Consider the following 22,827-nt stretch of genomic DNA (forward strand, 5'->3'; position numbering starts at 1 on the left):
TAAATACCCTCTCTACTGGTGCACTGGTAGCAGGGACACTAAGCACTCTCATAGCCACCCTATGAAGTCTGGGGAAACCCTTAGTATGTCGATTCCAGAATTCCAGACAGTCTGTTTGCGTTTCTTCTTCATCGGCCGCAGTGGACTCCGAATTCTGGATGTAGCGCTTGAGTTCAGCCCTGACAGATGAGGCATGGTCTGGGTTCTTCTTGCTTTTCTTCCGATAGGCTGAGAACAGGCGAGGAACTTTGGCAGGTGTCGGTGACTGCTCCTTGTCATCTTCACCACCGCTGCTGTTCTCTTGACGTACAGTGACTTGAGAAGCATCAGCCAAGACATGATCTGAAAAATGTCCACAAAAAACATGGTTAGTTACATTATGTTCATCAGATCATGATCTTAGTTATACAAATAGTGATGATTAAATTAAGGAATATATAAGTTAAGGAATCTATCACAAGTAAACTTACCCATTACCATCTCCTTCACATCACTCTTGACATCATTTGGGATGGGAACATCATGCTCCAGCCAAAAGAGGCAGTAGTATGGGTCCAGTAGTGCAGCCATCATGTAAACCTTATCTCCAAAGGGCAGGTCTCCTGCAGGCTTGTCCGACTCCTCCATTCTGACATTTACGAACATCCCCTGAAACAAAATCAGATCATCAAATTCAGCTTTACGGTCAGATCACAGGTTTACAGAAGAAAAAAAAAATGGGTGAAAATGTTTTGTTTTTATAGCTCCCATCATACCTGAAAACGGTGTTGGAGGGACTGCTGTAGGGCTTTCACTAAACCGCGCAGGTAATGAGCTTTCATCTGCATACTGTTGAGGTGGCTGTTGAGTGATAGAATGCTAGGGAGAGCCGCACTGACAGTAACCACCTTCTCTGCTTGTGTGAGATCTGTTGCTTGAAGAAACGGGCCCAGAATTTCCACAAGCTCTTTCAGCTGGCTCAACTCTCTGCCTGTTAGGCACAGGCTTTTGTGTCTTTCATCTTCCAGGAGAGTGTTAAGGCTTTGGGGATCAAGGTCAGTGACTGCCTGTACAAGGCGGAGAGTCGAGTTCCAACGAGTTGCTACAGCAGAGGGGATGCTCCGATTGGCTCCATACGTTTTCTTAAAAGCTTCCTTAAGTCCACAAGTTGTATGAAGTAAACTGCAGAATTTTGTCACCTTTGCCAATACACAGTTAATAATTTTGGTCTCTTTCAGTCCATCTCGCACGACGAGCTGCAATGAATGGGCAAAGCACTGCAGCCGCTGTTGCCGGCAGCTACTCTGGATGGTGTCCACATCTTCTTGGAGGGTTTCACCTGTATCCTCCCATAAGTCATCATTTTCTAGCTCATCATCATCTTCACCCTCGTCATCCAACTCATGCCTCTCAGCTCTAGTTATTGAGGGGAAACAAACTGTAAAGGCCTTCTTCATATTTGAAGCGTTATCACTGATAATGTAATCTAATTTGTGTTTTACATTAAATTTGTCACATATCTCCTTAAATTGTTCACTGATTCTGATTCCAGTGTGTGAACCTGTGAATCTATCACAACTTAAGAGAACTGTCTGCAGTCTTGAGACACTGTTCTTCTCCATTTCCATGAAGTGGGCCGTTACACCTAGAAAGCCTCGCATGCTCCTGTCAGTCCAAATGTCCACAGTCACAGACACAGTGTCTGCTTTTTGTAATTTGGATTTGATCTTGTACTCTTTGTCGGATGCTAGATCACTCAGACGTCTGGTAACGGTGTTTCGACTTACTGGGCAGTATTTTTCATCCACCACTGACATGAAGTTCTGCAAGCTGGGTATGTCAACCAAGGACAGAGGAAGGTTGCATGAGATGATGAGGTCATGAATTATGGAGTCAGTAATGGTCTTCTGTCGGGGATGGCCCTGGCTGTGTGTTTTCACTCCTTGTTTTAGTCCCACAAAGGAATCGAGGCTGCTCTGAGTCTGACCCTCTTGGGCTTCTCCACAGGAAACTTTTTTGGCTGCCTTATATTCAGCATACCTGTAGATGAACAACATGGGAGGTTGCTCATTTTTGTAACACAAACACTAGTAGGGTTGCCACCTCCTAGAGTTTCAAATCCGGGACATGGGGGGGAGGCGGAGGCATCCCCGAAATATACGGGTAAAAAGTGAAGTGCGTATATTTACGGGAGGGTTGGCAACCCTATCTAGACCACAGACGGAAATCAAATGAGGTTTTGTCATTTTTCCTAAACAACGGGACAAATTGTGTCCCGGGAGAGATTTTATTTTTCCCGGGACAGGTGGTGAAAAAAGCGAACAATTCTGGGAAAAACGAGACGGGTGGCAACCCTAAACACTAGTGTGATAAGCTAGCGCAACAAGCTAGCGCAACAAGCTAGCTTGTAAAACGGCGGTAACCAAGCCGTGGTGTTTGTTTAACGTTACACTGCGGTCTCGTTAAACACCACGGCCCGACCGTTTCTTCTTGGTAATGCACTAAGCTAAACAATAACTAGACAATGTATGCAAAAACACTATGAGTACAACTTACCTTTCCTTGTGCACCTTTTCAATGTGCTGCAGGAAGTTGCTGGTTTTGGAACCTTTTTCTTTTATTGTCCTTTTGCAGCATTTACATTTTGCAGTTCTGTCTCTGCCGTTCTGTTTGAAGTTTGTGTAGCAGTACGTTAATATAAAGGGTAGCGAACCTGGCGGTGGACTTTCTTTAGCAGCAGCTGCTCCACTTGCACTTGCCATGATGACTGATAATGAAGGAGAGAGGGGGGGATGTGACGCGATGCGTCGCGCATCGGAGGTGGTTTTGTGAAAAATAAATAAATAAATAAAACAACAAAAAAATTTAATTAAATTAAAGATTGCCCACGAGTCTTTGATCTCGAGTCGAGTCAATTCTCGAGTCTTTTAGGGTCGAGTCCGAGTCGAGTCTGGAGTCTCCAAAAATGCGACTCGAGTACGACTCGAGTACGAGTCTTTAACTCGAGTCCCCATCTCTGGGTACTGGTATGGGCAGGTATTGTTAAAGATGAGCAGTTGGACCTTTTTGGGTTGATTATGGACTCAAAATCAACTCTCAGACCTACTGCCAATTTTTAGAAGACACTTTCTTCAAGCAGTGGTACAGGAAAAAGTCTGCATCTTTCAAGAGGACTTTGATTTTATGCAAGACAATGCTCCATCACATGCATCAAAGTATTCCACTGTGTGGCTGGCCAGTAAAGGCCTTAAAGATGAAAAACTAATGACATGGTCCCCCTTTTCACCTGACTTAAACCCTATTGAGAACTTTTGGGCCGTTCTTAAGCAGGACATTTAGAGTAAAGGTAAACAGTGCACCTCTCTGAACAGTGTTTCGGCAGCTGTACAAAAAGTTGATTCTGACCAGATCAAGAAACTGACTAAACTCCGCGAATGGAAGGCTTGTGAATGTTATTGAAAAGAAGGGTGGCTATACTGGTGACTGTTTTTTTTTTTAATTATTATTATTAATATTCGGGACTGAGCCTCAGCGAAGGCCTGCTCTCATCATTATTATTATTATTATTATTATTATTATTATTATTATTATTATTATTATTATTATTATTTCTGAAATGTTTATTTGTTAATTCTGAGGGTTTTTTTTTATTCTCACTTTAACATGTAAAAATAAACAAGTGAGATGCGAAAATCTTTGTTTTTCATTTAGTTGCATAATAATTGTGCACACTAATAGTTTCCGAATAATGGTGTACATAAAGATATTCTCATAAGAAAGCCAGAACTTTGAACAGAGCAAAAGCACTCTAGATGTACAATAGCAAAATTAATCCTCAAAAATACAACTTGCCTAATAATTGTGCACACGGTGTAGACGGTACCGCTGCGGTTCCGACCCGACTCTGTTCATGACAGACAGAATCTTCAGACATCAAGAACCTGATTCTAACTCCACTTCTAGTTTGGTGGCCTGCAGTGCTGGGATGTTTTGTTTTGTCTGTCACTGTGGTCCATTGAAGCAGCTCCAGAGAGTTCTTCCTACACACAGAGATGTGAAGGTGTGAATGGTGTTAGTGAATGGAACTCACTCTGCTGTAGGTAGTACATGGTGGCGACGCCTCCACCAGTCAGTACAGTGGTGAAGATGGTGAGCTGCTGCAGCTGAGAGGTAGACACCCTCATCTTCTGCTTCCTCTGCAGACTCTTCCAGTGAGCTCACAGGACAAACTGTTGCACAGAAGATCATGTGGAGATCCACAGTGGGACATTTCAAAGAGATGGTTGCTTCTTCAAGACCATGGTGCTCATCAACAGACACACTACACTATTGATTTTATTATGTTAATGACTTTGTAAAGTGTCTGAGGTTTCTAAAATGTGCCATACAAATAAAATGTATTAATATCTATCTATCTATCTATCATGCTTGATTACTACTATTACTGATGTACTACATCTGCTGAAGTTCCATAGGCTGTCTAATACATTCAATGAGTGTTTGTGACCAGTGTATTCTTTCTAATGATCCATGAAAATACGTGTGAACGAAGTGAAAATACACCAGGCCAGGCAGAAAGTACCGCGCCGCACCGGTAGGGGGCAGTGACGTGCCGGGAGGCTGATGACTGACCGACTGACAGCGCTATCAGGTGCAGTCAGGCACAGACGTAATAAATGAGTGAATGACGGTGGCCAACAGAGGTACAACACCGCCCCCAAGTGGTGAGCACTAAACAACACATGTGTGGGAGCTTTCTGACAGTGGCCACCTCTCTTTGAGCTGCAGCCAGTGATGGTCTTCATCCAATATGAGGGAGGTGTGGGAGACCACACCTCCCTCATATTGTTGTTCTGCATCCTTTCTTCATTTTTCCTTCTGTGCTGCTCCCTCGCCTCCTTGACTTGGACTCTGAGTTCCCTCTGGACCCGCTGGAACTCCTGTCGCTCAGCATCTTTGAAGACCTTCTCCTTGTTCAGAAGGTCCTTGATGTCGCTGGTTCTCCAGGGCTTGTTGTTGGCAAAGCAGCGTCCAGATCCAACTTGAACAACAGCGTCCATACAGAAGTTTCTAAAGTCCGTAGTGCAGTCAACCATCTGGTCCATGTTGTGGTTGTGAGAGCCCTGCAATGCGTCCCAGTCTGTGGAGTCAAAGCAGTCTTTCAGAGGCTGCTCCATGTGACCAGCCTCTCTGTCGTGCCTTGTCTTGTCCAGTGGGTGAAGGGCCTGGGTTCTGGTCCAGGGCCTGGTTCTGGTACTCTCTTGTCCTGGGGGTCCCCATCCATCCGGGGGCCAGGTTGTGCTTCCTGTCCTCCATCCAGGGGTGTCTGCCTCCCAGCCCTCTGGTCCTGGCTCTTCGGGGGGCTGGTGGCCTCTGGCCAGGGGGGCTCACTGCTCTGGACCTCTTCCCCACCGGCTCTGAGTTCATCTGTTTACTATTTGAATGAGTTCATTTTTGGATCATTAATTATGTAAACTAATATCTGTTGTTGTTTGGACACAATACCTGTACATTGTTGCCAGTTGCTCTCCCAAGCCCTCACTTCCATCCAATTTTTTCTCTCTTTTTCTCTCTCTGTCCCTCCCTCAGTCCTGGCCACAATATCACTCCATCCATCAAAATAGAATCAAAGCAGTCATCAGGTCCTTCCTGAACCCACCCGTGTCATTCACACCCTGGGCTCACAAGCTCCGCCTTTGAGAATCAAATCTGTCAGCCATCATGAAGACATTCAGACACACTTCTGCTGCTCATGATGGCCAGACAGGACAAGGGAAAAAAAAGATTCCCCTCTGTCATTGTCAAGAAACATTTGAACATTGACACCATCACCTACCCTCACATATATTTGTATTTGTATTGATTTATTGAGCACAATTTAAAACAAGGAGGGAACAAAGCCCAAAGGGCTTGAACAGAGAGTTCTACTCCCATCATCTACAATCAATCCAAAGTCAAATGTCAACATAGGAAGAGAATCATTTCAAACAACAGACAACAATATAGAATACATTGAACAGTTCAAACACAAGGAGATGTTTTTTCAGTCAGTATATTTGCAGAACACACACAGTGTGTGTTGAGGCCAGTCAGGTTATTGATTCATACACTCTCATCCTTTCATTGTTTGCTGAGGGCTTCTGTTAACTGCTGTCTCCCTCCTCCACAGTCACTGGGTCGGAACCAGAGCTGCTCTCAAGTGCTGCTGATAGAGCTAACAGGAAGTAGCCATCTGCACAGGGCTGCTGCTGATAGTGGAGCATCACGTGTGCTTCAGTAATCATCCAATCAGGAGTGTTGTGCTATGACTTTGAGGTTGACTTGTCAGGGGGAAGCAGTGGAATTGTGTGTATTTTTGTTTTGCTTGTGAGAGTGATGGTAGGGAGCCTCTAATGTTGACTGAAGGCCTTCTATTGGCTGCTTTTGTCATTTGCCACTTCATTGTGGGTTGGTCCAGAGGGAGGGGCATGCTAGTTAAAAGCTGACCACCAAGGCTCAGGTGGTTGTGATGAGGCAATTCAAAGCAGAAACAAGGCATTGAAAGTCTTCAAACAGAATCTTAATGATCAGAGTCTTATTGTATATCAAAGATCACAAGCCAGGGTAGGAAGAATCATAAAGTGTACAAAGAAAGAGTATTGGCAAAGGTTTTGTCACTCAGTAGAGACTAGTGTTTTCAATTCAAGAGGAGCAATTTGTCATCTCAATTGAAGCATCCAGTATTCAGAGACATTTTGCTTTTCATGCTGAGCTACGTGAAAACTCTGAAGTCACTTCTACTGATCTTTTGGGGCCGTTGGAGTCTCTGTCCATGGTGGGACTCGAACCAACAACCTTGTGATTCACAGTTAGTTGTCTTATTAACTGAGCCATCTGTGGGCTGATGGGATGCAGCTCCTGGAGAACTGATTGAAGCTCTTCTCTGAACAGTTGAAAAAATTTGCATACAATGTTGTTTTTTTCCAAGTACAAAGAATTTTAAATACTTTCATTAAAAGTTATAGCAAAATCTCTACATGTCTGAAAACCAGAAAAAAACACATGCTATAGTATAAAGTACAAATATACACAGTAAAAACCTGGTCATGTGGTACCAAGTGGGATTTGAACCCACATCTTCTACAACCACAGTGAGAGCGTTAGCCTACTGAGCTAACCACCTTGTTAGCCAGAGCACTGTGGAGGTCAATAGGTCACCCTGTTCATACATCCCATTATACAGCCCACTGCTTCTGGTAAACACGTGACTATAAACTGTGTCATTATATCATACAGTGACCTATATATGATTGATTTGATGCTGATGATCTTCTATTATTCATCACTGATGAGGAAATGAGTTGAAGAATCTTTGGTTTTGGCAACTTGTTGTCCTTTGTTGTGTGTCTGTGTCGCTGCTTGTCAGTGTGTGTCAGTGTGTGTGTGTCAGTGTGTGTCAGTGTGTCAGGTGAAGCACTGAGGCCTCTGTAGTTCTTTGCTTTCTCAGCGCTGAAGACGGTCTTGTGGGGACCAATGCTGACTCCCAACACAGAGCTCCCCCTTCCCTCTTTTCAAACTCTGTTTGAATTCCATTTTCAAAGAGTGAGGAGAATTTTCTTTCCTCTTCATTGTATCTAAAAGGCTTCAGCTCCACTTGTTGTGTTGCACTTGTACAAAGTGACTGTGGCTGTTTGTTTCTCCTGCAGAGTCCAGTGTTGAAACGCACCAATGTCAAGTCACTGCTGTCTATTGATGTAGTGACATCCCTCCACAGCCCTCAGGAACCTGCTTAGCAGGTTAGCAGGTTAGCTCAGTGGGTTAGCCTGCTTACTGTGGTGCTGAAAACCAGGGTTCCAATTCTGGTTGTTGGTTCAATTCTGAAGCAAAGCCTCTTTTGTTCTCTTGCTACTTTGAACCAAGCCCAACTCCAACACTAAGTGAGCCTCTAATCCAGGGGTGGGCAAACTGTTTGACTGGTGGGCCATAATGGCTTCTACAATATGACAGAGGGGCCGCTTTCTCATTGGAGGAAGATATATATCAGGGGATGTGTAGACAACATGTTGCTTTAATGGCAATTAAATAATGAACACAACAAAATAATTGTTTTCATTGTTTTCTATTTCATGACTTAATGACTATTAATATAATTCCTTCAAGTTTGGTCGGCCGGATTGGAGAGTGTAATTGGCCGCATATGGCCCCCGGGACGTAGTTTGACTTCAAACCTGGATCCTCTGACATAATTCCTCCCTTCTGAACAGGCCAGAGGTGGAATCATCTTTATATGACCTTCCGTTCCTGAAATACACGTCTTTGACCTATGAATTTGACCTTTGACCCGGTTCCAACCGTCTGACCCCTGATTCAATTGTTCCGTTACAATCAGGCTCCCTGAAACTGGGAGGGTGGGCGGAGTTTCAACTCAACAACAGGAAGGTAAAGTCAGTGAATGTGGCTTTGAACAGTGCCACTGATCCCTCTGGCCCTGCGCTTTTCAAAGCCTCCACTGGGGGGCGCCAGAGGACTGCAGGGGAGGCGAGCGTGAAAAGTGCGGCATCCTATTGAAAGTGAAGCCAAAGTTGAACGATGAAGCGGCGGGAAAAGCAACAGTGTCCATAGTGATGATGAAAGTCTCTGACTACAGTTGATGTGTTGATGATTTGATTGGAGGAATTGCACCAGCAGCCTCAGAATGAAGACATGAGTTGACTGGAGAACTGGAGGAGCTTTCAATGCATTGAAAAATATGTTGAAAAACACTGCGATATTTATTAGAATGTGTTTCAAAGAGATGGTAAAGCATGCAGATGATAAAATGTGTTGAAAAAAGACATTGAAGATCAAACACAAAGGATTATTAAAATGTTATTGAAATATACACGTTTAAGAACATACACATGTGAAAGATGCTTACAAAAATACACATGTGTACAACATTTATTGTTGAAACCTTTTTTTTAATTAACAAAGCAATGAGAATAACAGTAGTAATGGACCTACCTTGACCTCTGACCCTTCACCTTTGACCCTGAGAGAGAGAGATTATTTCAAGTCGTGTGTGTGTGTGTGTGTGTGTGTGTGTGTGGCCAGCAGAGGGCAGTGTTACTGCAGCTTGCAGTCATTTGCAGCCATTTTCAAGCAGTGGCTCCAGTGCTTGGATGTTTCCCACAAGCTTCATTTGTCCATCACTACTTTGTCCTGCAGTGTGTTCTGCTCCTTGTGCAGTTTCTCCCACTGTTTTCCTGCCACTGCTTCTGACACAATGTTTGCTGCCCTTGTCTTTTGATGGAGTGAGCAGCTCCTTGAGGACCAGACCATCTTCACCTCTTGCACTCCAACTGCTCCTGGGAGCCACAGCCACACTGGATGCACCCTGGCAGAGAGAGAGGGGCGTGGCTGCACTTCAGCTCAACACAGCGTCATGTGATTTCAGGGAAGTGGGAGCAGAAACACTGATCAGAGAATCTAAGAATCAGAAAATATCCCAAGAGCACCTCAAAGTCCAAGTGCGTCTCCGTCTGGCTGCATGTTGGCTGGAGGCAGCAGCAGCAGCAGCAGGAGTCCTCCTCTCTGTTCACAGAGGGTCGCTCTAGGTGGACACAGGTGGCTTCTTTCACTCCTCTCTCAAACCATCTGTCTTCTGTGTCTAAAATCTGGACCTTTGAGTCTTGGAAGGAGCGGCCTTTGTCCCGGAAATACAGATGAACCGCTGACTCAACAGAGCTGTTGATGACAACACCTGCTTGATCATCAACACCTGATGTTGAAAAATCAACACCTTGCTATTGGTCGGTCCCATCAGCCTTGGCCCCGCCCACACCTTCACTGGTAATCTGATTGGATGTTGGTTCTGGGATTGGATGGAATCTTGGAAACGGGTTGAAAAGGGAAAGAAGGATTCTGAAATGGGATTAGATGATGTAATCCAATCCTAATTTTAATCTGGATCAAAGCTTCAGTTTGTGTTGTTCAAAACATTTCAGTAGGATGTGGAGAACTTTGACCCAAAAAGAACTGTATTATCCTGATCCCAACTCGGGGTGGGATTTCAAGGTGAATTTCAGGAAGGAAATGAGCAAAACTTTAACATTGGTCAAATAACCAATTTGTATCATTTTAGCAGAGGCCCTTCAGGCAGGCAGGCAGCAGTCATTCAGAGTTGGAGCATTTCTATCTGGCTGTACCCCAGAGAAACAATGGAAGGCCTCAGATGACTGGAGTATTGATTTGAGAATCCACATATTGGACGGATCAATATTTTAGTCCTGATCTGCTCAATAGTGTCATTTCCCATCATGCCCCTCTCACCAGTCAAGCCGTCCCGCTGCCAATACTGGTAAAGACACGACATATAAATTTAAATATTGAAGTTTCACATAAAGTATCCAGTTTTTAACGTAGGATTTTACTTATTTGATCATCCAACAGCATTGTTAGATGGCGAACCAATGGCTTGATACTATAAAAACGTCACTTCCGGGGTTGGCCAGCCGTAGGGAACGGTGGTGACGGAACGAGGAAATACACTGAAGGCTAGACCGTCCCCAGTGGTTACCGGGGAGGCGGGGTTTGGTCCGTCCTTCTAGGCTGGGTCCTCGAAGAACACTTCCTTCAGACAGAGGACACTTGGACTGAAGGGTGCACACCCTGAATTGAGACACAGCACATATGTGACGGAGAGTCTGCTTCTCATCAGCAGTGAATCCATCATCTTCACTCAACAGCAGTGAATGTCTCTGATGATGCGTTCAAGGACTGAAGTGTGAGTGCTGACTTCTGCCGTCTCTTCTTCTCTCCTCACATGGAAGTGATGTGTTCACGTTGAGGGAGGATCACTTGGTCCTGAGGATGGGGGGAGGGCTCTTCCAGAGTGCAGCCAGTAAGGGGCATTAGAGGCTCGGCCTCCTTGTTGTCCTCAGGAGCTGACAGGAAGTGTCACATCCCTCAACAAGTGTCCAGTCTCATCACGTCAGGGAGAAACAGGTGCAGCTCTTCAAAGAGGAAATCACATTTTTCTCACCGTCATCATGGACTGCGAACAAGTGATGGCAACTGTAGTTCTGGAAAGAGCCGCCAGGGGGCGCCCTCGAGTCAGAACTACCTTCTACTGCAGACTGTACAGAGAAATGAACACATGCTGAAAAAATAACACATTGATTAACAGGCAGATATTTCAGACAGGTCACTCTATAATATGTCAATAAGAAACAATGTGTTCAAATGTGGCCTTGAACCTTCAAACCTTCCTATGACGCGTCGGTCCTCGCAGCTCCCAGTTCTGCCACTGAGGGGCGCTGTTTGACCAGTTTTTGCTTGTTTGGTTTTGTTTGTAGCCACAATGCAAGCATCAGTTGTATCATACTGGGGAGTTGATCTTTCTGCCTGGCAACAAGACATTTCCAGCCATCCATGACGGGCGCAACGTGGTGGCTAAAAGACGGCGTCATTAACGGCTGCGCTCCATTCTTTGTGGGTCAAATTCTTTGATTGTGAAGCTGCATGAAGGGATTGAATTTAGAAAAGAGAGCAAAAGACAAGAAGTGATTTGTGAAGAGCCCACTAGGAGGCCAGCAGGCTGTCAGTTAGTGTTGATGGAGACAATGATTCCATCCAACTAATGATGGAGTCAGAAAAACAGCTGACAAGTGATGGACACCAACAACTGATCCACTCACTCAAAGCCAAAGTGTCTCCACAGGAAGACGGAGGGGAGTCCTGGTGGTGAGAAGCAGCTGAAGGAGCTTCTACAGCGGCAGCAGCAGCAGCAGCAGCAGCAGGAGGAGGCCAGGATGAGCTGGACGTCCTCGTTATACAGAAGGTTCATTGGCTCATTCTGGGACCGGTCTGCTCCATCAGGTGAGTCCTCGTGTCTTCAGTGTGGAGCAGCACTGCAACCTGCCAGTCACAGCCAGACTGATCACAGTAAGACTGTCCACCGGCACCTCCTTCACTTCTCCCTCTGAGATCACGTCAGGACCTCCAGTGAGAAGATTCACTGAGGGACGTTGAGAGCAAACAGTCACACAGCAGCTTCACCACAGCAGCTGAGAAGTTGTGGAGAGAAAATGATGCTCACACTGTCACACTGATGTTTTCTTCTCCAACCTTTTCTCTGCTCCAGAGGCTGATGATGATCTGCAGGAGCTTCTACAGCAGCAGAAGATCAGTCTGGAGAGGAGATGTGAACGTGCGACTGAAGGTGAAGAAGCAGGAAGTCAAACCCTCCTCAACAGCATCTACACTGACCTCTAAATCACTGAGGGACTGAGTGAGGAGGTCAACAGAGAGCATGAGGTCAGGCAGCTGGAGACCAACAAGACCAAGAAGACCACAGAGACAAAGAAGACCAAGAAGACCAAGAGGACCACCAAGACCTCTGAGACCATGGAGACCAAGAAGACCAAGAAGAGCCTCCACGACCGTCCAATCAGGTGCAGCCAGATCTTTGAAGCCTCACCTGAGCAGCAGGGACTCAGAGTCAGAGTGGTGCTGACCAACGGCGTCGCTGGGGTTGGAAAAACCTTCTCAGTGCAGAAGTTCACTCTGGACTGGGCCCAGGGCCTGGAGAACCAGGACCTTCATCTGGTGCTTCCTCTCTCATTCAGGGAGCTCAACTTGGTCAAAGAGCAGCACTACAGTCTTCTGGAGCTTCTCCATGTTTTCCATCCAACGTTAGAGAAGCTCACAGCAGAGCAGCTGCATGTCTGCAAACTTCTCTTCATCTTGGACGGCCTGGATGAAAGCAGACTGGCTCTGGACTTTGAGAAGAACCAGGTGGTGACTGACGTCACTCAGAAGAAGTCAGTCAGCGTCCTGCTAACAAACCTGATCAGAGGAGATCTGCTTCCCTCGGCTCTGCTGTGGATAACTTCCAGACCTGCAGCAGCCAATCAGATCCCTCCGTCATGTGTGGACAGGCTGACAGAAGTACGAGGCTTCACCGATGACCAGAAGGAGGAGTATTTCAGGAGGAGGTTCAGAGATAGAGGAGATGTGTCCAGCAGGATCATTTCCCACATCAAGTCCTCCAGGAGCCTCCACATCATGTGTGAGATCCCAGTCTTCTGCTGGATCACTGGAGAACTGGAGAGCATGTTGAGCTCAAAGCAGAGAGGAGAGCTGCCCAAGACCCTGACTGACATGTACTCACACTTCCTGCTGGTCCAGACCAAGAGGAAGCAGCACAAGTATGGAGGAGGTCCACAGGAGCTGACGGAGGCTGACAGGGAGCTTCTTCTGAAGCTGGGCCAGCTGGCATTTGAACATCTGGAGAGTGGAAACATCATGTTCTACAGTGAAGACCTGGAGAAGTGTGGTCTCAGTGTGACTGAAGCCTCTTTGTACTCAGGAGTTTGTACAGAGATCTTCAGAAGAGAGAGTGTGATCTTCCACAAAACCGTCTACTGCTTCGTTCATCTGAGCGTCCAGGAGTTTCTGGCTGCAGTCTTCAGCTTCCACTGTCACACCAACTGGAAGAGGACAGAAGATGGTCACTCTGGAGAATCCCTGGATGAGTTCCTTCAGAAGATGATGAAGAAATCCCTGCAGAGTCCAAATGGTCACCTGGACTTGTTTGTTCGCTTTCTCCATGGACTCAGTCTGGAATCCAACCATAGACTCTTAGGAGGCCTGCTGGGTCTCACTGACAATCATACAGGAACCTTACAGAAGGTCATCAACAACCTGAAGGAGCTGAACACTGGTGATGTTTCTCCTGACAGAAGCATCAACATATTCCACTGTCTGCTGGAGGTGAAGGATCAGTCAGTGCATCAGGAGGTCCAAGAGTTCCTGCAGTCAGAGAACAGATCAGAGAAGGGACTCTCAGCCATCCAGTGTTCAGCTCTGGCCTACATGCTGCAGATGTCAGAGGAGGTTATGGAGGAGTTGGACCCCAGCAAGTACAACACAACCTGGGAGGGAAGATTGAGACTGATTCCAGCTGTGAGGAACTGCAGGAAGGCTGTGATACGTTCAGTAAGGTATGTAAACACTGTGTGTGTGTGTGTGTGTGTGTGTGTGTGTGTGTGTGTGTGTGTGTGTGTGTGTGTGTTGAATTGTGAGTCAATGATGAAGAATAATGTCAAGCATATTTTGTTGAGTTGCACTTCTCTTTTTTTCCTTTTTGATTTTGTCTGACTAATTATTCCAGCTAATCTTATGGACTGTATAGGAGAGGCAAGAATCAGCTTGGGCTTCAGCCTGCTGCTTTTTCCTTCACACAGTTGTTATGTTTTTGTTGTTGTGAGTCTTTATAATGTGTACATTTGTTTGGGAAGCTTCTTTTTCATTGTTGTCAGTTGATTGCACAAGATTGATTGAATTTACACTGTCAACCAAAATCAACTCTTCAATCATTCATGATGAAGATGATGGTGATGGTGGTGATGATGATGTTGATGATGATGATGATGATGATGATGATGATGGAGGTGATGATGATGTTGATGTTGATGATGATGATGATGATGATGATGAGGATGATGAGGATGATGGAGGTGGTGATGACGATGGTGATGATGATGGTGGTGATGATGATGATGGTGATGAAGATGATGATGGTGATAATGATGAAGATGATGATGATGGTGGTGGTGATGATGATGATGATGATGATGATGATGAAGATGATGGTGATGAAGATTATGATGATGGTGATGATGATTATGGCGGTGATGATGATGGTAATGATGATGATGATGATGATGATGATGATGATGGAAGCAGCAACTTCTCATTCTGCTCTCCTTCATTCAGTGTTCAACTCTCAGATCTTCACTGTGCAGTGGTGTCTTCAGCTCTGCAGTCCAGCCCCTCCCACCTCACACTGCTGGACCTGAGCTGGACAATCCTGAAGGATCCTGGAGTGAAGCTGCTCTGTGCTGGACTGCAGAGTCCAAACTGCAGACTGGAAGTTCTCAGGTCAGTTCCTGCTTTCTACTGGTGGACAGTGCGTGTCAGCAGATGACAACTGGTGTGTAACGCTGCTCAGTGTGAAGACTTTGAAGCAGATATTAAAGACTCATCTAGACAAAGTGGATGTTGTTGATATTTTCATGTCAACAATCTGCAGCCAGAAAAGACTTTGGACGGTGGAAGAAAGTGTGGAAAATGTCTCCAGTCACTTGAGAGCTCAACGGAAGTTGTTGATTGGTGATGAAGGTCACATGACTGAGCAGAAGATCCTGTGAAGAAATATTAGAGGCAGATTAATAGTGCAGCAGTATTTCTTCATCTTGTCCTTTGAATGTGTTTGACTTGTAACGAGACTCTGATGACTGAAAACAGCCACAAGCACACAAAGGACTCACTGATTATTTTCCATCTTCACTGCTGATTGGCTGCACACTGACTGACACACTGCTGTTGTTATTGTGTTGACAACACACTGGCACAATGACTCCTTTGAGGGAATGACTCAGTGATTCTGGATCATCAACAGGGAGAAATGACTCTGAATATGACATTTACACCATGGAAGGAATCAAATATTCATTCTTTATTCAGGTTGGAGAGGTGAGTGACAACCAGCTGCAGGATTCAGGAGTGAAGGAGCTGAGTGGTTTTCTGCAGAGTCCAGAATGTAAACTGGAGACTCTGAGGTCAGTTCACTCTTCACTTCTTCACTCTACAACTTCTATCACTCTTGTTATTGTTGTCATGTCACTTCACTGCTGTTGGAAATTCAATTTGCAGTCACTGGTTTGTGTTTGAAATGAGTGAAATTGGGTTTAAAGGTCCAGTATGTAAAATACTGCAATCTAATGGTCAGATTTCAGATTGCAGCGCTCACTCACTCGCCCTCTCTCCCTCCCTCTCTGTTTCTGTCGTGTCAGATTCTGAAGTCCACATTTCACTTTGATGTTCAGAGTGATGACACCCTGGAAAAACTCTCCATCATTATAAACTCTCCATCATTTATTCTACATTCAGGTTGGACAGCTGCAGGTTGTCAGAGCTCAGCTGTGATTGGCTGCTCTCAGCTCTGAAGTCCAACCCCTCCCACCTCAGAGAGCTGGACCTGAGTCTCAACCAGCTGCAGGATTCAGGAGTGAAGGTGCTGAGTGGTTTTCTGCAGAGTCCAGACTGTAAACTGGAGACTCTGAGGTCAGTTCACCCTCTTCACTCTACAACTTCTATCACTCTTGTTATTGTTGTCATGATTTTCACTTGACTGGGCCCTGTTGCAGGAAACTAGGATGAGGGATTAAGCCGGGATATCTTGGTTATCCTGGATCAATTGATGTTTGATGTGGTTGCACAACAGTGGGATAGGTGGAAGTGAGATATGTTCCGCTAGAAGTTACCGTGGAGATTTATTGTGTGGAGTGAGCTGCTCCAGACCAGGCTGAGTTCCAGGATCTAATTCATCCTTGTCTCAGTCAACAGTCACCACCAGTGGAAGGCAGTGCTTCTTCCACTCAACACTGCACATTGTTATCACATTCACCTCCAGCCACTGTCATTATTTCAAGCTTTGGAATCATTTCATTTCAATCATGATAAAGAAATGAGTTGAGATCATATTGCAATCATTGGATCATTTCTAACATGACTTCTACTTTGCCATGCATCCTATATAAAAATACACATCCCATAGAAAGATGAAGACACATCAAAGAGTAACATGAGCTTGTTTTTGTGACAGTGGACGGTCCTGTCACTATGCCTCCAATTGATCATGCGCCCTGGCTGCTTGGCCAAGGGAAGATCCCTTTGGCTGAATGCTTGGTGCGCATGACTATGACCTGGGAGTCTGGGCTTCCAAGCTCGCGAGCTTTGAAAGTTCGAGAGTCTGGAGACTCATGGAGATGGCAGCTCGATAGAACGGCTCCCGAAAGAACCGAAGAAATCACAGACCTACCCCCATCCAGTTGAGTAATATAATTTCCACATACCACGGTAAACGTAGAGAGGGGGTAAGACGACAAACGAAGCCCCTGCTTCTATATAACAATCGGCGAGAGAAAGGAAGTAGTTACAGCTAACTCCGTGAAGCCACGGGCTAACGAAAAAGCGAGGACGAGATGGCTAGCTTAGAAGTGTTACTAGAAGAACTGAGAGGTTTCCGTCAGGAAAACAACGAACAACTGAAGTCTATCAAGGAGGAAATTAATAAAACGAATGCAAGAATCAGCGAAGTGGAGGAGCGGGTGGAGAAAAATGAAGAGAGGACTCTAAACACGGAGGAAGTGTTAACCGGGCTGCTAAAGTTACACGTGAAGCTGGAAGAAAAGCTAACGGACCTGGACAGTCGATCTCGTCGGGAAAATGTCAGGATCTACGGTGTTCCGGAGGGGTCCGAGAAGGACTCGGAGTCGATGACTACATTTGTGGAGACCTTACTGAAAGAGGGGCTCGGTCTGGTCGAGAACGCGGCAGACGTGCGGATAGAAAGAGCACATCGGGCGCTGGGACCGCAACCCCTGAAGAATGTATCACCACGTTCAATACTTGTGAGGTTTTCGAGCTTCAAAATGAAAGAGTCTGTACTGCGCAAGGCTTGGCAACAAAAGGGACTCTTTTGGCGTGAAAAGCGAATAAATCTCGACCACGACTACCCACCAGCCATTCTCAGAAAACGACGAGAGTATATGGAGGTTCGTAGGGCTCTGAAGGAGAACGGGGTCTCGTTCCAGACCCTTTTTCCGGCAAGATTGCGAGTGAGATATGAAGAAGGGCCCAGAACCTACGACAACATAGAGGAGGCTACGGAGGACATGGTCAAAAGAGGTTACAAAGTGAAAGTCATCTGTTCACCTGATTCCCTGAAGGAGCAGATCGAGCGGCTGACCTGGACTAGGACAGGAGGGAGAAGAGAGAAAGGCGCCTCCAGCTCTTCAAGAGAAGTCAACTACAAAGAGAGGCTCCGGGCATTTAGGAGAACATCACCACCAGCTCCTTGAGAACTGAAGGATACCACGTTTTTCCTCTTGAGGTACACTTCTCAGATAGAAATTTCTACATAGGCTAAGTTAAAGATGATAGTTTCACAAAAAGGTTTGTCAGGGTCCATCCGGAACTGTGCTGCTGCCACCTGAAGGGCCCTCACCAATAGATTTGGGAGGACATTCCCTTCCGGGCTGTCACCAAGAAGCTCAACAGGGTCTAGGTTATGGACCCCTGTTTGGAAGCCAAGCTTGTTTTGTTTTGTTTTTTGTTTTTTTGTTTTTTCATTGTGCAGTGAGTATGTATGTTCTTGCTTTATCTGTTCATGTTCTTTTAGTTCTAGTGGGCTTGAGGGGGCTCTCCAATGTGATTGGTGAAATGGAAGACATCACTTAAATGGAAAGAAAACAACTGAAGGTGGTTTCATTCAATATAAATGGTATGTATAATCCGATAAAAAGATGGAAGATTTTATCTAAATTAAAGAAAGAAAAGGTCCAAATAGCTTTTCTGCAGGAAACCCACCTAGACGATTCCGAACATGCCAAGTTGAATAAGATGGGATATAAATATGTGTATTTTTCTTCCCATGCTTCGGGGAGGCGAAGAGGGGTGGCAACTTTAATATCAAGTACCCTGCACTTTGAACATATTGCAGAACATAAAGACAAGGAAGGCAGATTTGTTTTGACTACAGGGAAAATTGATGGCGTCCTGATAACTCTTATTAATGTTTATGCTCCACCTGGTAGCGACTGGACCTTCTATAGACACATATTTGAAATGACAGTAACAAAAAGTCAAGGGGTATTGATATATGCCGGGGACTTTAATGTTAGATTAAACCCGAATTTGGATTCGTCTAATGTAAAATCTGATACACAAACTATCAGTAAAAGAATCAGAAACATGTTAGAAGAAACTGGATTGGTGGATGTATGGAGAGTTAAAAATCCATGTCGTCGGGATTACACGCATTACTCCCCTCCATACAAAGTATACTCACGCATAGATTATTTTTTCATGCTCAAAGATGATATTCATAGGATAGAAAAATGTGAAATCGGCCAGAGCCCTAACTCGGACCACAGTCCAATTTATATGTCTTTTTTTCTGACTAAGAAAAACAGATTCACTCTCTGGAGGTTTAACACAAACTTGCTGAAAAATAAAATTATTAAAAATAATTTGAAAAATGAAATTAAAAGATACTTGGATGAAAACGACAATGAAGAGGTGGGGCCAATTATACTCTGGGACGCGTTAAAGTCGGTGATCAGGGGTAAAATAATAGCGATCTCCTCAAACGAAAAGAAAATGAGATTACAAAAACAATACAAACTGGAGGAGGAGTTAAGGAAACTCCAACAGGAGCATTCTAAAACCTTCCGGGAGGTAACAAATATTAAAATCAAGGAAGTGAAAAGAGAATTGGATGAGTTAAACACACTAGAGATACAAAACAAACTTCTCCTTACAAGACAAAAATATTATGAAGGGGGGGGAGAAATCGCTCAAGCTCTTAGCATTTAAATTACGAAAACAACAGTCAGATAGAACTATTTATAAAATACGAAACACAAATACAAATGGTGTTGAGACAGGACTGGGAAATATTCATAAATGTTTTAAAAACTTTTATCAGACCTTATATTCCCAACCCAAATTAAACAACGATCATCAGATAGACATCTTTCTTTCCCACCTGACTCTCCCTACAGTCACGAGTGAACAAAATAAAAAATTAATATCGGAGATAACCGACGAAGAACTACGAGCAGTTATTGGAAAGTTAAAAGGAGGAAAATCCCCAGGAATGGATGGTTTTACCTCCGAGTGGTATAAAGAAATGCAAGATCAGTTAATCCCTACTTTATTGAGAGCGTTTAACTGCGTTTTGAAAGAGAAAATAATCCCTCCTTCATGGAGAGACGCAATAATATCAGTAATTCCTAAGGAGGGGAAGGATAAATTGGATTGTGGTAACTACCGTCCAGTGAGTGTGTTAAATATTGATTATAAATTATTTACTGCCATATTTTCACAGAGGCTTGAAAAAATTTTACCCGACATAATACATAAGGACCAGACGGGTTTTATCAAACACAGAATGACTCAGGACAACATCAGAAAAACATTTCACATCTTGAATCACGTAGAACAAAACAAAATAGAAACTGCAATGCTGAGTTTGGACACAGAAAAGGCATTTGACTCGGTCAGATGGTCATTTCTGTATAAAGTGTTGCATAAATTTGGATTCCACCAGTCCTTAATTGATGTATTGGCGGCATTGTACGAGAAACCATCAGCTAAGATAAAAATTAACGGAGATCTATCGGAATCATTTATTTTGGAAAGAGGTACGAGGCAGGGGTGTTGTATTTCACCTCTCCTCTTCGCCCTTTTTATAGAGCCTTTGAGCCAATGGATAAGGCAGAGGCCTGACATAACAGGAGTTGCGATGGCCTCTGGTGAACAAAAGCTATCCCTGTTCGCTGATGATTTAATACTAACTATAACAAATCCAACTAAAACTATACCCATATTAATGGAGATGATTGCGGAATATGGTTCATTGTCGGGTTACAAGATTAATATCAACAAGACTCAGGTTTTAACACTGAATTATGTCCCTCCAAACAAAATTAAGAGTTTGTATAGATGGAATTGGGAGGCGGATTTCATAAAATATTTGGGGGGTTTTCTAACAAAAGAATTTTCCAGGACTTTCGATGCCAACTATGGCCCCCTAACATCAAGACTAAAAATAGACATACAGAGATGGAATGTGATCCCTTTTTTTAATTTACACTCCAGAGTTGAGTCAGTCCACGCTTGTTATATCTATTTCAGTGCTTACCTATCTTGATTCCGGAGAAACAATTTACAGAATGGGACAGATTAATATCACAATATATCTGGCAAGGGAAAAAGGCCAGAATAAGGTACAGAACACTGCAGTTGAAGAAAGAGAAAGGGGGGTTGGGTCTTCCCAACCTACAGGAATATTATCTTGCAGCTCAACTGAAACCATTAATCTATCTATGCTGTCCACAATACAATGCAGGATGGAAAGACATAGAGAGTTCCTCAGTGGAAGGTGTACCTCTCTTATCGATGTTGATGGACAAAGAACTACAAGATGATTTGATGATACCGCATGACTCGATGTTATACACAATGCTAAACTCTTGGAGAAGAATAGTGAAAATTTGCCATTTAGGTAACCAGATCAAAATGTTCAAGTGGTGCGCTTTTGACTCGGCTTTTAAACCAAACAAGAATGACGGGAGATTCAAGGGATGGATCTCAAAAGGATTAACCACCTATTATACATTTATCAAGAGGGGGGTGTTTCAGAGTTTTGAAGAACTTCAAAGGTCAAATGGGTTGGAGAAGGATGACTTCTTCAGATATCTGCAGGTTAGGTCTTACTATAATCATAATCTACAAGAAACTTGGGAAACAGCTGGACCAGGATTCTTAGAAGTGCTTTTGTCATTGTTGAAATCAGGTTCCTGTACTAAAGTTGTCTCCAAGTTATACAATGGTATTCAGCTGTTCAAACAAGTTGACACAGACTACATAAGGAATAAATGGCAAAAAGAAGGAAATTTAATTATTTCTGTTGAAAGCTGGGAAAAGATTCACAAATTTCAATGGATGACCTCAAGCTCCAATTCATGGAGGGAATTCTGTTGGAAGAACATTGTTCGGTTTTTTGTAACCCCTGCCCAGAAAAAACATCACAGCAACAGTGCTACCTGCTGGAGACAATGTAAGACAGACAAGGCAAATCATTACCATATCTTCTGGGGTTGTCCGGTGATCAAACCATTCTGGGATCAACTGTGCATGCACTTAAATAACATTTTTGTTGAGAAAATTCCTTGTAAATGTGAAGTCCTGTACTTAGGAGACATCTCATGGGATAACTGGAATTTGTCAGATAAAAAACTCATGGCAATGCTTCTGGCAGCAAGCAAAAAAACTATCACGAGAAAATGGTTGAGGACTGAAGCACCTACAATTGATGAATGGATTGATATTGTTCAGAATATTTACATTCTAGAGAAATTCTCATTCTGTCTTAAAGGTCAAAGAGACTCCTTTTTCAGGATATGGACAAAATGGACGGAATATATAAAAGCTGTAATTTCTGTAAACTGAATTTGACTGCTCTGTAAAATCATTGTCATGATACACACTGCTAGACTGGTTCATGAGATGATACACATTTTACTGTGTTTTTTTTTTTTCTTTCTTTTTTATGTTAAAAGGAATGGAGTATTATTAGCAATTATATTTTCATATCCACACTTGATGTGGACTTTATATTGTACGCAAGAGAAATGTCTGTACACTTGCTTCTCCAAATAAACAATAAATTACAAAAAAAAAGAAAGTTCGAGAGTCTGAATCCCCGTCCCAGGCGCAAATCCTCATGGAGGCTTATGAGGAGGTCAAAGATGGCCAATCCGTTAATCCCAGCTCCATAACCGGGGTCTATGGAAGGAAGCCGCGTGCATGGCGCACTGATCCAGGATAGCTTTCACCTGGCTTGATGAATCCGTGTCTTCTCATCCTGGATGGCTTTTAGTGCAACCCATGAAGCCTGGACACACGTGTTGTGGATTGGTTGAACGCTGAAGGCTTAGTGACTCATCTTCGATGACGCAATCCTACTTTGGTGCAAGGGGGCCCAGACACCAACATCATCAAGAGCCAATAATGGACTCCACAGTGCAGCACTCGTTCGCTCACCCTCCCTCTCCCATTTTATTCTGTAGAGTCAGATTCTGAAGTCGACATTTCACTTTGATTTTCAGAGTGATGACACCCTGGAAAAACTCTCCATCATTATAAACTCTCCATCATTTATTCTACATTCAGGCTGGAGAGGTGCAGGTTGTCAGAGCTCAGCTGTGATTGGCTGCTCTCAGCTCTGAAGTCCAACCCCTCCCACCTCAGACA

The sequence above is a fragment of the Nelusetta ayraudi genome, unplaced genomic scaffold, assembly GCF_046127955.1.
Source record: "Nelusetta ayraudi isolate G7.1 ecotype Tasmania unplaced genomic scaffold, CSIRO-AGI_Nayr_v1 ptg000035l, whole genome shotgun sequence".
In the NCBI taxonomy this organism is placed as follows: domain Eukaryota; kingdom Metazoa; phylum Chordata; class Actinopteri; order Tetraodontiformes; family Monacanthidae; genus Nelusetta; species Nelusetta ayraudi.